This window comes from Humulus lupulus, chromosome 2 (assembly GCF_963169125.1).
Source record: "Humulus lupulus chromosome 2, drHumLupu1.1, whole genome shotgun sequence".
Lineage (NCBI taxonomy): Eukaryota > Viridiplantae > Streptophyta > Magnoliopsida > Rosales > Cannabaceae > Humulus > Humulus lupulus.
The window spans coordinates 192,849,642-192,865,329 of NC_084794.1; the positions used below are offsets into that span (position 1 = coordinate 192,849,642).

At 35.1% G+C, this 15,688-nt stretch overlaps 1 non-coding gene across 1 annotated transcript; it reads left to right on the forward strand.

Moving 5' to 3' along the window:
• Window positions 1–14,955: 14,955 nt before the first annotated feature.
• LOC133820773 (small nucleolar RNA R71) lies at window positions 14,956–15,059 on the forward strand. The gene has a single exon (XR_009887172.1). It is a non-coding gene; the product is annotated as a small nucleolar RNA R71 (small nucleolar RNA).
• Window positions 15,060–15,688: the final 629 nt, after the last annotated feature.

Sequence of the window (15,688 nt, forward strand, 5' to 3'; positions counted from 1 at the left end):
ACTGGTCACGGTGTAAAGACATCTCTTTTTTTATAATATAATTGTTACTATAAGATATGCTCACATGACCAAACTTAGCATAACACTTTATACTTTTTGTGCAAAATCTAAAAAATTTGAAAAATATTATAAGTGTTGTTGCCTAATTTCCCTTATTTTGCTCGTGTGTTTACATATTTTCATACGCTTTGCTTCCTAATATCTTGTATGCCCTCCAAGTGATTGAAGGGCTTAAGGTGCTCGGTCACTTGCCATAAACCAATACCTGTTCGAACATTATTGCTCGCATTCTTATAAATAATTATGAAAATATAGAAAAATAACACACGTAGGTTGCGTTGGTAAAATTTTTGTTTTTAAATTTTTTACTCTAAAAATAAATATATATTTTTGTTTTATCTTTTTTTATTTTTATAAAATAAAAATGCGTTTGGTAACCATTTTTGTTTTCTGTTTTTTTTTAAATAAAAATAAAAATGTGTTTGGTAACTTTTATTTTTATTTTTTGTTTAACAAAATAAAAAATAAAAAACATGTTTGGTAAATATTTTTTTTTGAAATTTAATTTTTTATTTTCATTTTCTAAACTAAAAAATAAAAATATTTTTTGTGACCACTATTTATTATTTTAAAATAAAAAATAAGAAAGTTATAGTAAGAAAATATCATATTAATAATATCCAAGTAATCTCAAATTTCAAAACTTAATATCTATCCACGAGATAACACAAAATCAAGAAAGTTTACATAGTAAAATAAAAAAGGTATGAACTGATAATTGTCCAAAATTAAAGTAAAGTATTAAACGAGTTATAACAATCAACTAATGTCTTTACTCAATCTCACTATAATCGAATAGCTCTCCATATATGATCAGCAATTTCATCACGAACATGAGCCATTTCACGTATATGAGTTCTAGAAATATTGAACTTTACACTATTAGTCAAAGTTTCATCCGTTCTTTGTAAAGTAGTGGCCTGTACTTCAGAATTTCCTTCACCTCCATCAAAATGTACACCTGCTTCTGCATTTGTGCTTATAAAATTGTGAATTCCGCAGCAACCAATGACAATGTACTTTTGTATTCTTAGATCATATGAAGGCATTTGTTTTAGGATTGGAAAGCGAGCCTTCAACACGTCGAAACACCGCTCAATGACATTTCTCAAGGAAGAGTGCCAATAATTGAAAAGCTCTTTTTTGCCTATGGGATTAAGATATGTGTACTGGCCCAAATGATACCTTTCTCCTCGATATGGCGAAAGAAAATTAGGCATGTTTGTATAGCCAGAATCAACAAGATAATATTTTCCTGGTCCAATGATAATTTATGTTAGTTTTTACTTATATATGTTTAATATAAAATAATGTCAATCAACATAATAAGTTTGATAAAAACTTACCTTGGGGCGGCATTGGAAATCCATAATCTGGGTTTGTGGCACATTCTAGAAGAATTCGTGCATCATTAGTTGATCCTTCCCATCCAGGAACAATGTATGTGAACTTTGTGTCAAATGAACATACACACATAACGTTTTGAGTTGTATCCACTTTTCGACCTCGATATGGTATTTGTTCATCAATTGGAACATGCGCAGAAATATGAGTCCCATCTATAGCTTCAACACAATTCTAAAATACAAAATAAATTATTATAATTTTTTTTATTGAATATTGAAAAGAAAGGAAAAAAATCATTCAAATTTTATTACCTTAAAAAATGGATAGAATATTGGATCGAATCGAATTTGTGGAGGAGTTACATCAAATGAAGGTGGAGTAATTAGTTCTTTGGATAGACGACATATTGCCTTTAAAACCTTCCTAAAATAAGGAGATGTGGTTGAGATGGAGTGCTGAAATCGTTCAGCAGCAACCACTCGATGTCGTTCATTATGACCAATCACAAATAAGAACATAGCCATTTGTTCTTCAACAGACAGATATCGTGAGCTCTTCAATAAAAAAATTTCTTTTAGAACACCACAAAATAGTTTGAAGAGATCTTTGTTCATTCTGAACAAATCATAACACCTACTTCAATGCCCATGCAACACTTCCATAACGTATTCATGGCCTGAAAGAGCTGAATTTCTACAAGGTTGCTTAGATATATATAATTGATTATATTCCTCACAAGAAAAATATAACAAAATCTCTCCAAACTCATCATCTGAATCATCCAGTAAATTATCCTTGTTGAACCGAGCAACGTTCAAAGACATTTTATCCTAATAGTAGAAAAAACTTTTAAATTTTACATTCAATATATAAAAATATATAAACACTCAAAGTCAAAGTCAAACCATAAAACAAAATAGGCAAAACAAGTCATCCAGTCAATAGCTAAACAAAGTCATCCAGTCAATAGCTAATAAAGTCATCCAATCAATAGCTTAACAAACTCATCCAGTCAATAGCTAAATAAAACTGAAGTTAATAGTTAAATAAAGTCATCTTGTTCATAGCTAAACAAAGTCTAAACTTTTTCACTTCAAATTCAGCAACCAATCTATTCTTCTATGCTCTGGCATCTTTAAAAACAATGCTTTGGATACCTCCTTCTCAAACTTCTCAATAGCTTTTGCATATACTTTTTCACTAATTCCATCAATTTGATTAAGAGCTTCAACACTCTCATCCAATAAGTAATGTGATGCAGATGTTTCCATTGATCTCTCTATCAATTCTGTCTTTCGCTTTGCAGTTTCATTATATGTTGCCAATGCATCTGCTAAAGCTGATGAGAACTTTGCTCTTTTTACTGATCGAGAGTTCAAAGTGGCTGTTGATTTACCACTTCTTTTGCAACCATCCTCATCAAAACCACTTTCTTCATTCCTAGTAGAAGGAATTATTGACGTTGCATCATCATCATTATTATCTCCATCATTAGAAGGACTTCAAGTTGAAGGATGAGCATTGGAACCAGTTGCAGTAGTATCACCAAAGATAGTGCATAATTTCTCATAATACTTACAACCTTTCTTTCTAAATCTTTTAGCAGACTTGTTAACCTACATCAAATGAAATTATATTGACAAAATATACCAATACATATCAAAATAAAACAAGCATAAAATTCATTTTAAATCATTTTTACCCGAATAAGTTTATCCCAAACTTTATCTGTCGCACTAACTTCTCCAGTCACTGCATTGTGTCCCATACCAGTCTCTTTCAGTAAAGACTTAAAATCCTGGGCCACGACGCCTCATTATAGAGTTACGATGCTTGAGTGGCGTATTTCGCAGAAAACGACATTTTATGCAGGGGCAAAAGCAGGATTTCACATCCAAAGCACAAATTACTATTTAAGCATCATTATGATGATTTCGGAAGAGAAAAAAAACCTAAGGGGACTACTTGTTTTATCTGTTTATTGTTCTCTATATTTCTTCTTCATCTTAATTCTTTAGGGTATTTTTCTATGAACAACTATTTCAATGTTATGGTTATTATGTCTGTTATGAACTAAATTCTTTCTCTAGGGTTTAATGTAGTCACTTGGATTTCTATTAATTTTATTATGATGTTCTATCGATTATTATTCATTATTCTAATCTATATAATGTTTGCTTAATGCTAGTAAATACCTGATCAATATTTTCTTGATTTATGATTTTGATTCAAAATTCGAAAGATACGAATTGAATATGCTATTGCTATATAAACATAGATTACATATTGGACGAAAGTACCTGTATGGATTATGTAGCAATTAGGTTTCTATGCTTAATGTCTTCTATGTGTTTAAGTTTATCATAGAGATGTAGAAAACCTGTATATAGGTTGAGGTCTTATATCTTGAAAAATAATAGGAATCGATTTTTGTTAACCCGCTATTAGAATAGGAAGAGAGATTTAGAACTTATTAGTAAAATTAATAGAATGAAAAGTTGATGAAGTTAATACCCTAGGTTTTTAATTGTTAAATCAATTTATATTATTAAAAAAATTATTTTAATTTTAGGTCTTAGTTAAAATAATCACTCTATTTTGGACAGGTAAATAGAAATTTAAAAGAAATTATTGGTAATTGGTTGATAGTCCTTGTGAGAACGATACTTTACTTACTATTTTATTACATGAATCGATTGTGTATACTTGCACATAATATTTTACCTATTCAGCTTCATTGTTGGAGGCAATGAAGCCAAATCTAAGTGCACAGGGAAACTGATGCCCTTCTGGTGTTATAAGGATCAATCTTGCCCCGGAATTGTGCTCGTTGGAAGGCCCATCAACAAACAATTTACACGTGGGAATTTCTGCTTGCACTTTTGTTCCTGGTGTATGCTCGCATGTTGGGAGATTAGTGAATTCAGCTACAAAATCTGCTAATGCTCGGCCCTTCATTGATGTTCGTGGTAAGTAAGAAATTTCGAATTGTCCTAACTCCACAACCCATTTTAATAGTCGACCAGCAGCTTCTTGTTTTTGCAAGACTTGTAGTAATGGCTATCTGTGAAAATCATTATGGGGTGAGCTTGAAAATATGGATGCAACTTTCGTGATGCCAATACCGAGGAATAAGCTAATTTCTCAATAGATTGATATCATGATTCTGCTCCTACTAGCCTTTTATTTAGAAAATAAACTGCTTTTTGGATTCAATTTTCTTCTTTGATCAAAACAACACTAGAGACATATTCTGTTTTGGCTTGGTAGATGTACAAAGTTTCTCCTTCGACTTGTTTGGATAGAATAGGAGGTTGAGCCATATGCTTCTTGAGTCCTTGAAAGGTTTTGTTGTACTCTATTTTCCATTCAAACTTCTTGTTTCCCCTAAGCAGATTAGAATATGGGACACACTTGTCGGTAGATTTTGAGATAAATCTGCACAGGGCAGTAATTCTTCCTGTTAGACTGTGTACATCTTTAATCTTGGTGGGAGATTTCATATCGATCAATGCTTGAATCTTCTCAGGGTTAGCTTCTATTCCTCGTGAGTTCACTATGAACCCCAAAACCTTTCCTTATCCGACTCTAAAAGAACACTTGAGAGGAATAGGCTTCATCTGATATTTTTTTAAGATGTTGAAGCATTCCTGTATGTCCTTGACATGTCCACCAACCTTTCTTGACTTAACCAACATATTATCGATGTGTACTTTCTGATCTGTTATTTAAACATGTGATTTACTAGTCGTTGGTAAGTCGCACCAGCATTTTTCAAATCGAAAGGCATTACTTTGTAGCTATATAGCCTAGTATCTGTTCGAAAGCTGGTGTGTGTTGGGAAACTTATACATGATCTTTATTTATTTTCATCTAGATCAAATATTAAACAAATTAATATGACATAACCTAGATAATGTTTCTAAAATTGAATTCAAAGAGAAATAATGATAAGAATACTTACATTATACGCAGCGGAATGAATGAGTACTTCCTTCAGTTTCCCTAACTCTTGTATCCTTTCTGTCAGAGTATTACCAAGAAACTGAATCGATCTTCTATTATCTTCATAGTCTTCCAAAGTATCCTTAGGATCAACTAGACTAGAGTGGGCAATTCTCAACACATGAGATAGATACAGAGAGAAGAAGACAAAAGAACAATAAGGCTTAGAAAATGACTTATGTTTAGAGAGAATCTAAAACCTATTAGAAACTTGTGTTTCAACTTATGTTTTGACTTCTCTCTTAAACACTCCTTTTATAGACTCATTTAGGTCATTTATTTGACTTATGGAAGGATGGTAAACGTCTTTCTTGGAATCTGTCATTAAGAATCATTCAAGCACTTTATCAATGTATGTTGTTTGAGATAGAGCTAAGAGTCTGTTCTTTCTATCCCTACTGATCTGGATACCTGGAACATAACTTGCTTCACCCAAATCCTTCATCTGGAATTAAGTGCTTAGCTAATTCTTCTCATCTGACAATTTCTCAACATTGTTTCCAATGAGTAAGATATCATCCACATAAAGAACTAGGAATACCATTATTTGATTTACCTTCAGTTGGTAAACACAAGGATCATCAATAATTTGTTCAAAGCCATAGATCTTTATTATTTCATCAAACCTTAGATTCCAGGAACGAGAAGCTTGCTTAAGTCCATAAATGGACCTATTCAACTTGCAAATGTTTCCTTCTTGTCCAGCTACTTTAAATCCTTCTAGCTGATCCATATAAATGACTTCGTCAAGCTTCCCTTTAAGAAAAGTTGTCTTGACATCCATTTTCTAGTTCTCATAGTCGAGAGCGGCTGCTATGGATAGGAAGGATGCGAATGGACTTGAGCATGGCTACCAGACTAAAACATTCCTCATAGTCCACGCCTTCTCTTTGGATATAACCCTTTGCCAATAATCGAGCTTTATAAGTCTCGACATTTCCATCAACACCTCGTTTCTTCTTATAGATCCAATTGCACCCAATGGCCCTAAAGCCACTAGGTGCTTCTACAAGATCCCAGACAGAATTTGAGTACATGGACTCCATTTCCTGTTTCATGGCTTCGAGTCATAGTTCCTTTTAGAGGCTAGCCATTGCCTATTTGAAAGACAATGGATCATCATCACTAGTGTCACCAACAACCATATTGGTTTCACCATCCAAACCATAGCAAACTAGGTACCTAGATACCCTCCCACTACGATGAGGCTCTGTGACAGTTTGCTAAGGAACAGTGGTACTTTCTTCATTTAAATCGACTTGCATCGGTTGGACATGAAGAGTGGGAATTTCATCATCAACTCGCGTTGATGACGATGGAACATTGGTTGGAGTCAATTCTTTAACCATCTCCTATAAAACTACTTTGCTGTGTGGTTCGAAGTTTTGGACATAGTCATTTTCTAGAAAAGTAGCATTCGTAGAAGTAAACCCTTTCTTTTCCGAATAACTATAGAAAAGTCCACCCCGAGTACCTTTAGGATAGCCAACAAACATGCAAACTTCAGTTCACGGTTCTAGCTTTCTTTCCTTTTTCCTCAGGACGTGGGCGGGACACCCCTAGATTCTACAATGATGTAAACTAGGTTCATGACCATTCCAGCATTCTAAGGGTTTTTTGAGGATTGATTTAGATGGAACGACATTGAGAATGTCATTCGGAGTTTCAATTACATGTCCCCAGAATGAAGTTGGTAGAGTTGAGTAACTAAGCATGCATCTAACCATTTCCAATAAAGTTCTGTTCCGGTGTTCCGCTACACTATTTTGTTACGGAGTACCTGGGGTAGTAAGTTGTGATAAAATCTCAAGTTCAGTTAAATGATATTGGAACTACATAGCCAAATATCTTCCACCCCTATCAGATCGCAAGATCTTTAACGTTTTACCTAATTGGTTCTGAGCCTTCGCTAGGAATTCCTGAAACTTTGAAAATGTTTCTGATTTCCTATGCATTAGGTAAAGATGTGAGTATCTAGAGTAATCATCAATGAAAGTGACAAAATACTCCAAACCACCCCTGGCTTGTACATTCAAAGTTCCGCAAACATCAAAATGCATAAGTCCAAGTGGTTCTTTGGCCCTATCACCCTTTCCAGAGAATGGACACTTGGTCAGTTTGCCTTCTAGACAAGATTCACAGATAGGTAATTCACCTAAGGTGAGTTCCCTAAAAGGCTAGTCCTTTGTAAGTCTTTGAATCCTATCATAGCCAATGTGACCTAGTCTCAAGTACCATAAATACGTCATATTATCGTTATCGATCTTTTGACGTTTATTGGTCCTAGGTTTACCTACTTTGGATAAATCATTGTTAAGAGAGAGGGGTTCGTTAGCTCGCAGAATATAAAGCCTTGAACACATATTTTGACTAAACTTACCTCTTTGAGTTTAGTGTGAATTATTTTTATTAAAGAATTTTTATTCTTTTTAAAAATAAAAGATTTAATTTATTAAAAGTTAATAAATTAAAAGAGGGTTTAAAACCCTATATTTTGAGAAAATGATTAAGTGAATTATTTTTCTAGTAAGTAAACTTGATTAATTGATTTTGAAAAATTAACTAGTCAATAAGGGAAATTTTTAACGGTTTTCCTAATTAAGACAAATTAGGCTATTTTCTTAAAACGGTTTTTAGAGATTAAAACCTTAAGAAAAATAAAAGGAAAATTAAGAGTTTATTTACTTGAAAAATAATTAAGGAATTTAATTATTATTTTTTGGATATAATACCGACTAAAATCTTCTATATATTCTAACCGACTTGTTGAAAGTACGGGTTAATAGCGATACCTTTAAATAATAAGATATTTAGCGGATTGTGGGAAAATACTATTGTAATACCCGAGCCTAGGTATTGAGACCATAGGATAGGTCTCCCCGATACTTAAGGTTTAGTCTCAAATATTTTTGTATGAATTTCCTTAATGGGTTTAAAACCAAATAAGGATCATTAATCCTTACAAATGATTTTTATTAAAATGACCAAACTGCCCAAAATATTAATAATGAATTATGATTGGCATAATTAATCCGAGTATATTGTATGGATAACTATAGTATTGGCTAGTGTAACTAGACTGAACGTTGGAGGGTGAAAGCCTGTTGAGTGCTAAAGACTCCAAGTAAGTCAACTTATATTGTGTGGCTGCAACATGAATCGACTATTGTATTGTATGTTAGTATAGGGACACATGCACATATATACACTGTCGTAGAAAGTTTCTTAGAGACGTTAGTCTAGTGGGTGCTGAGTTAGAAAATATGAATGGTAGATACCCGTCATATCCTAGACGACTGATCCCCATCACACTGCTTGATTTTATTATGCCCGCCACATTACCGCGATGAGTGGCCAAGAGGTGAGGATTGTTGGTTAAACCTAGGGGCACCAAAATGAATGGGACCTAGGGGCCCTCATGCTTACTTAATCAGTGAACGGTTAGAACCCAAGCAAGTGCTCTGATAAGTTATTCCCAGATAGCAATTGTGAATATTGGACATTCAGTGAGAGTGCCTAGTGATACTAGGGGTTGCCAAGTTTGAGTGAGGCTGAACACCCTAGGGGCAACTGCTCATCAGCACCACTGATTAACATAGAAGTCTCTGTAAAACCGTGTAAATTCGATTTACTCTTGGATAAGTAGTGATGCCCTAGGTAACACGATAGTTACCCTTGATGGGGATATTTATTGGCTAGATCTTAGTGTTAAGACTCGATTCTCTCTTACAGATTAGCATTTATGTTGGAGGGCATGTTACGCCAAAATTGTTGGAAATTGTCGAGCGTTGGTCTCGAACTATATTGTGATTTATAATATCTGCTTGCTCTGGGATTTTCTGAGTGCATGGATATATTTGTTGATAAGATATAGTTGTGATATAATATATCTGATTGCTCTGGGATTTTCTGAGTGCAGGGATATATATGTTGATAAGATATTGTTGTGAAATAATATATCTGCTTGTTCTGGGATTTTTCTGAGTGGAGGAATTTATCTGTTTATTGGAAATAATTTATCATTGGTTATCAGGCATGACCATAAGTTTGTCAGGACGCTTTTGCGTTCTTGAAATTGATTGTGTAGGGTCCGGATGGATCCGGAACCCTAATTCTTTGCATGCTTTTGTTTTAAAGTTGAACTTACTAAGCGTTTTCGCTTACCTAGTTGTTTCTTGTTGAAGGTGAGAACAAGGGCAAGGCAGAGCAGTGAGTACTGGAGTCTACCTTGCAGTACATGTGGACCGACCTTTTGGGAAGTCGTTTTGTTTTTGGAAATATTGTGTAATTTTCCTAAACTAGGCTCACTCTACCCTTTATAAAATATGTTTGTAATTAAATGTTTAGTATGGCCATACGCCTTTTAAAAAGTTTTTTTTATATAGGTTTTTGAGACATTTTGTTAAATGAAAACATTTATATTTCTGCATTATCGAGTCTTGAAAATGCGGGTTGTTACAAAAAGCACGTAATTTTTTTCTTTTTAATGATCTTGAAGGATTTTATTAAAGTATTTCTATGACAAGAGATTGAATTGGAATTTTTGACTACATTGATAGTATATTTTGTGTGCTTTGAGTTTTGATTATTGGGGTATTATTCAATTTGCGAAATAGGATAAATTATTGGAAGTGTCATCAAATTTTTGTTGTAATATTTGGTGCATTGTGTGATTATGGGACCACAAAAACAACCTGCTAGGGCTACTTCTACTAAAAATACTAATCGCACTTCCACTTCCCACACCCAACTGCCTCAACAACAACCAACCCCGCCACCACCACCTCCTCTGGAATATGATCCTACTAATTTTATTAGTAAGGATTCCTTTGATCATTATCAAAGGTTATCTCAGCGTCTAGTAATTCAAGAACAAAGCATGGAATATCAAGATAAACCTTATCTCCAAGCAACTTATGACCTAATTTGGGCTGAAATTCAACGTCGCCATTGGCCACTTTTTGTGGATCATAAAATTCTAAAGGCCAACTGTTCTATGGTCTATGAATTTTATGCCAATTTTCCACGCGTAGTTAATAGGAAGGTTTTTTTGTGAGGGGTTTTGGTGGAATGTAATATTGATAATATCGATGCATTATATCGACTACCGATGTTGTCGCAAGAGGACAATGAATATTATCAACTGGCTTATCATAGGGAGATTGATATCGTGGAAGTGGTGGAAACGTTACACATTCCCAGTGCTACATTTGTAATGCAGAATGGAGAACCGATGCATTTCAGATGATATCAAAAGAATCAGGTGGCGAAGGCCTGAACTCTCTTTGTGTGTGTGAGGCTTATGCCCAACACTCACTTTAACTGAAGTGTGAACTGATTGGTTTCTTCTGGTTTATTCTATCATGACGAGACTCTCTGTACATATTGAATGACTTATCCACACTAGTATCTGAGATTCATGTCGAATGACAACCACTACTGGTTTGGGTCATTGATCGATGATTACTGATTTATGTGAGGTGTGGGAGGTACCTAAGTATCATAGTGATATTTATAGGAAGGCAATGGGGCCCATTTCTCGTGCTTCTGTGTTTATATTTAATGCCCCATATTTGGAGCCACCTGCACCATAGCCCTACTTTGTGAGAGTTGAAGAAGAAGGAGATCCAGCCGATGAACCCATCCATGCCAATGTTCAACCAAAAGAATCAAGGGTCGCTGAGGAGGAGAGGAGAGGAGCTTATCCTCAATTTGTGGCGCTTGAGGCTTCATTGGATTATATCTTCCAACAAAACAAACACACTCATAATTATTTGGGGGAGCTTCATCATTATCATCGAGCTCGAGCAGACTATTAAAATGAGTTGGTTTACCGGTGGTCAAATCAGAAGGCAGACAGACATTATTTTCCTTATCCACCACCTTGGCATCCTTTTCCAGTTCCACCTCCCTTTTGACATGATTCGCACCAAGTAAGTTTTCTTTCTTTACTTATTTTTAAACATTGGGGACCATGTTTAGCTTAAGTTTGGGGGATGGAGCTTATTTTTCCGTTCATATGGAAATGAAACAACAACTGTGAATGGACTGGACCATCTTGACTTTAATTTTCCTGGAAAAAGCTTCAATCGAGAATTAAATAATAGCACATTGTCTCTCGGTTGGAAATCCTTTATAATTATTCATTTATCATGAAAAACCTTAAAATTTTCTTTATAAATCTTTGCATTCTCATAGGCTTCATTTAAAAATTCATCTAGCTCATTGAACTCTAGAATCCTATTCTGTCCTGCCATAAATAGATCAAGATTCAACTTTTTTACCGCCCAATAAGCTCGGTGCTAAAGTTCCACTGGTAAATGACATGCCTTCCCAAACACCAGTCGATATGGTGACATACCAATCGGAGTCTTGAAGGTTGTGCGATATGCCCACACTGAATCATCAAGGTTTTTCTACCAATCTTTCCTTGATGTGTTTACATTCTTCTCTAAAATACTTTTAATCTCCCGGTTGGACACTTCTGCTTGACCATTAGCAAGTGGATGATAGAACAAGACCTTTCTATGATGAATGCCATAACGAGCGCATAGAGTTGTAAATGACTTATTACAAAAATGACTTCCTCTGCCACAAATAGTTTCTCTTGGAGTACCGAACCACGTAAAAATATTTTTATGAAGGAATTTGAGTACCTCCTTACCATCACAAGTAGGAGTTGTTATAGCTTCTACCCATTTAGGAACATAATCTACTGCCAGCAAAATGTACTTCTTATTATAAGATGACAGGAAAGGTCCCATTAAATCTATTCCCCACACATCAAACAATTCAACTTCCAGAATTCCAGTCATTGGCATTTGATCTCTTCTTGATATATTACCGGTCTATTGGAAACTATCACAACTCTTAACAAAGGCACCAACATCTTTAAATAACGTAGGCCAATAAAACCCATATTGTAAAACTTTTGTTGATGTCCTAATTCCTCCAATGTGATCACCACAATGTAAAGTATGACAATGAGTAAGTATGGAAATCTTCTTCTCTTTTGGGACACATTTCTAATTACTTGATCAGCATAATAACGAAAAATAATGGGCTCATCCCGATAATAATGCTTGACTTCCGAATAAAACTTTTTGAGTTGTTGCCTTGACATGTTCGGAGGCACAACTTTAGCTACCAATAATTGACATAATCTGCAAACCAAGGTAACATTTCTTCACTTTCAATCGAAAATAACTGTTCATCTGGAAAGTTTTCATCAATTTGTTCCTCTTTCTCATTATGCTCTTCTCTTTTTTCCAATCTAGATAAATGATCGGTAACTAGATTTTATGTCCCCTATTTATCACGAATTTCCATATCAAACTCTTGCAATTATAAGACCCATCAAATCAAGCGAGGTTTAGCGTCTTTCTTCGTCATAAGGTACTTAATTGAAAAATGATTTGTGTAAACAATCACCTTGTTACCAATTGAATATTGTGTGGACTTGTCGAATGCAAAGACAATTGCAAGTAATTCCTTCTCAATAGTTGAATAATTTAATTGAGCATCATTGAAGGTTCGACTAGCATAATAAATCGTTTGGAATACCTTGTCAACTCACTGTCCCAGAACCGCTCCTACTGCATAATCACTAGCATCGCACATCAATTCAAAAGCAAGTTCCCAATTCAGTGATACAACAGTCGAAGCATACACTAATTTTTCCTTCAGCGTGTCTAATGCCCTTAAGCATTCAGCATCAAAGTCAAACACCACACCATTCATAAGTAGAGTAGATATGGGCTTTGCAATTTTTGTAAAGTCATTTATAAACCTCCTATAAAATCCAACATGGCCCAAAAACCTACGAATCCCCTTAATAGACACCGATGGAGGTAAGTTTTCTATTGTCAATATCTTGGCCCTATCCACCTCAATACCATGGCATGAAATCTTATAGCCCAAGACTATGCCTTATGTCACCATAAATTGACATTTCTCCCAGTTTAATATTAAATTTGACTCCTCGAATCTTTTGAAAACTCTTTCCAAATTAGATAAGCATCCATCAAAAGAGGGCCAAAAGACTGAAAAGTCATCCATAAAGATTTCTATACCTTTCTCCACCATGTCTAAGAAGATAGACATCATAAATCCCTGAAAGGTTGCTAGAGCATTACATAACCCAAATGGCATTCTCCGAAATGTAAATGTTCCATAAGGGCACATGAAGGTAGTCTTTTCTTGATCCTCCGCTGCTATGGGAATATGATGGTATCCAGAATACCCATCCAAGAAACAATAATAAGGATGGCCTGCCAGTCTGTTTAACATTTCATCTACAAAATGCAAAGGAAAATGATCTTTCCTAGTTGCTTTATTTAGTTTACGGTAGTCTATACAAATTCTCCACCCCATCACCATACGAGTTGGAATCAGTTCATTGTTATCATTCTTAACAACTATCATACCACCCTTCTTACAGACTACATGAACAAGACTAACCCATGCACTATCACATAACTAGGCATTTGTTCTAGAGCCTCTGCAAAAGGAGTGTTAATGTGAATTTTGTTAAATACCTCAAGAAATTTGGAGAATTGTTTGTCAATATTGGCCATTCGAAACTATTGAGGATAAGGAATCTTTGGTGTAGGTTCGGTGTATTTCGGCTTCTCTGTCTTTGGAAGATCTTCAGTAACCACCTCTTGTGCTGGACTAGTGACATGATGATCCTCTGACTAATTTCCCTTGTTATCCACTGTAGGTCCATCATACTTAGTCTCACTCCTCAAAGTGACAGTTCGACATTGCTCCTTAGGATTTCCCTCTGTGGAACTAGGTAAATTCCATTGCTTTCTAATAGAAAGTAGTTTAGCCAACTGACCCATTTGTGTCTCCAAATTCCTTATTGAAGACCTTGTCTCTGTCATGAATTTATTTAATTGGTCTGGCTGAGTTGTTTGTGAGTTCATTGGAGGATGTGGTGGTGGATGAGATGAGCGTGGGTTTGGATCGTAATAAGGCCTAGAATGTAGTCCATAAGCTGGTTGATGAGGTGGTTGTTGAGGTGAATAATGTGGTTGTAAACCTTGGTTATTTTTCCAAGATAAGTTAGGGTGATTTTTCCACACATGAGTATATGAGTTTGAGTAGGTGTTGGGTGCAGGTCTTGAAAAGTTACCAATAACCTATGCTTGTTCAAAAGGCATACTATTTACATTTGTTGAGCAACTAACTGTGCTCAGGAATTATTCATAAGAATGTGGTCCCCCATAAATCTCACAACTCATTACATTCTGTACTTGCATTGCTTGTGCGGTGAGGTTATTCTGCTGCAATTGCTTGGTGAGAGATGCTACTTGAGTGGTTAATAACGCAATAGGATAGACCTCTAAGACTCCAACCACCTTCTTATTCTCACGCTGAGTAGGCCAATTGTAGTTATTCATGGCCATCTCTTCTAGTAATTCATAAGCTTCATAAGCGCTTTTTCTCATAAACGCTCCTCCCGATGCTGCATCAATAATTGTTCTTGTATTTCCCCTCAAACCATTGTAAAATGTAGGCACTAGCAGCCACTTCTCTATTCCATGATGTGGGAATTTCCTTTGCAACTCCTTAAAACATTCCCATGCATCATATAAAGACTCCCCATCTAGCGGATGGAAGTTATTAATCTCTCCTCGATTTCAAGCTGACTTCGTAGGAGGAATATTTTTACCAAGGAATTTATGAGCCAAATCTTCCCAAGTAACTATAGAGTTGGCTTGTAATGAATTCAACCAGCTCTTAGCTCTGTCTCTTAATGAAAACGGGAATAATCTTAATCTGACAGCATCGTTACTCACCCAGTTCATTTTGAATGTAGCACACAACTCTAAAAAATTGGTGATGTGGAGATTTGGATCCTCATTTGGTAAACCCCCAAATTGTACAATTTTTGTACCATCTGAATAATTGAGAGTTTTATCTCAAAATTATTCGCCTCAATAGCAAGAGGACAAATACTTGAATGTAATCCCCGTAACAGTAGGGAGTACATAGTTTCTCAATGGAGGATCAGCTTCAGCATCATTACCCAGATTTACATTGTTGTTTACACCGTTATTAGCATTCTCAGCCATGGTAAAATCCAACCTTTTCTTTATCTTTCAGTTTTCTTTGCACGTTTCTCAATTTCAAGATCTATCTATACGAGTTCCTTTTGTCTACTTCTCCGTATATACCAATTCTTGAAACACAAAACAACCTTGATTCGAATGAGTGTAAAATATAAAAACAAAATTAGAACAAAAAACTATTAATTTTGATTTTGGAA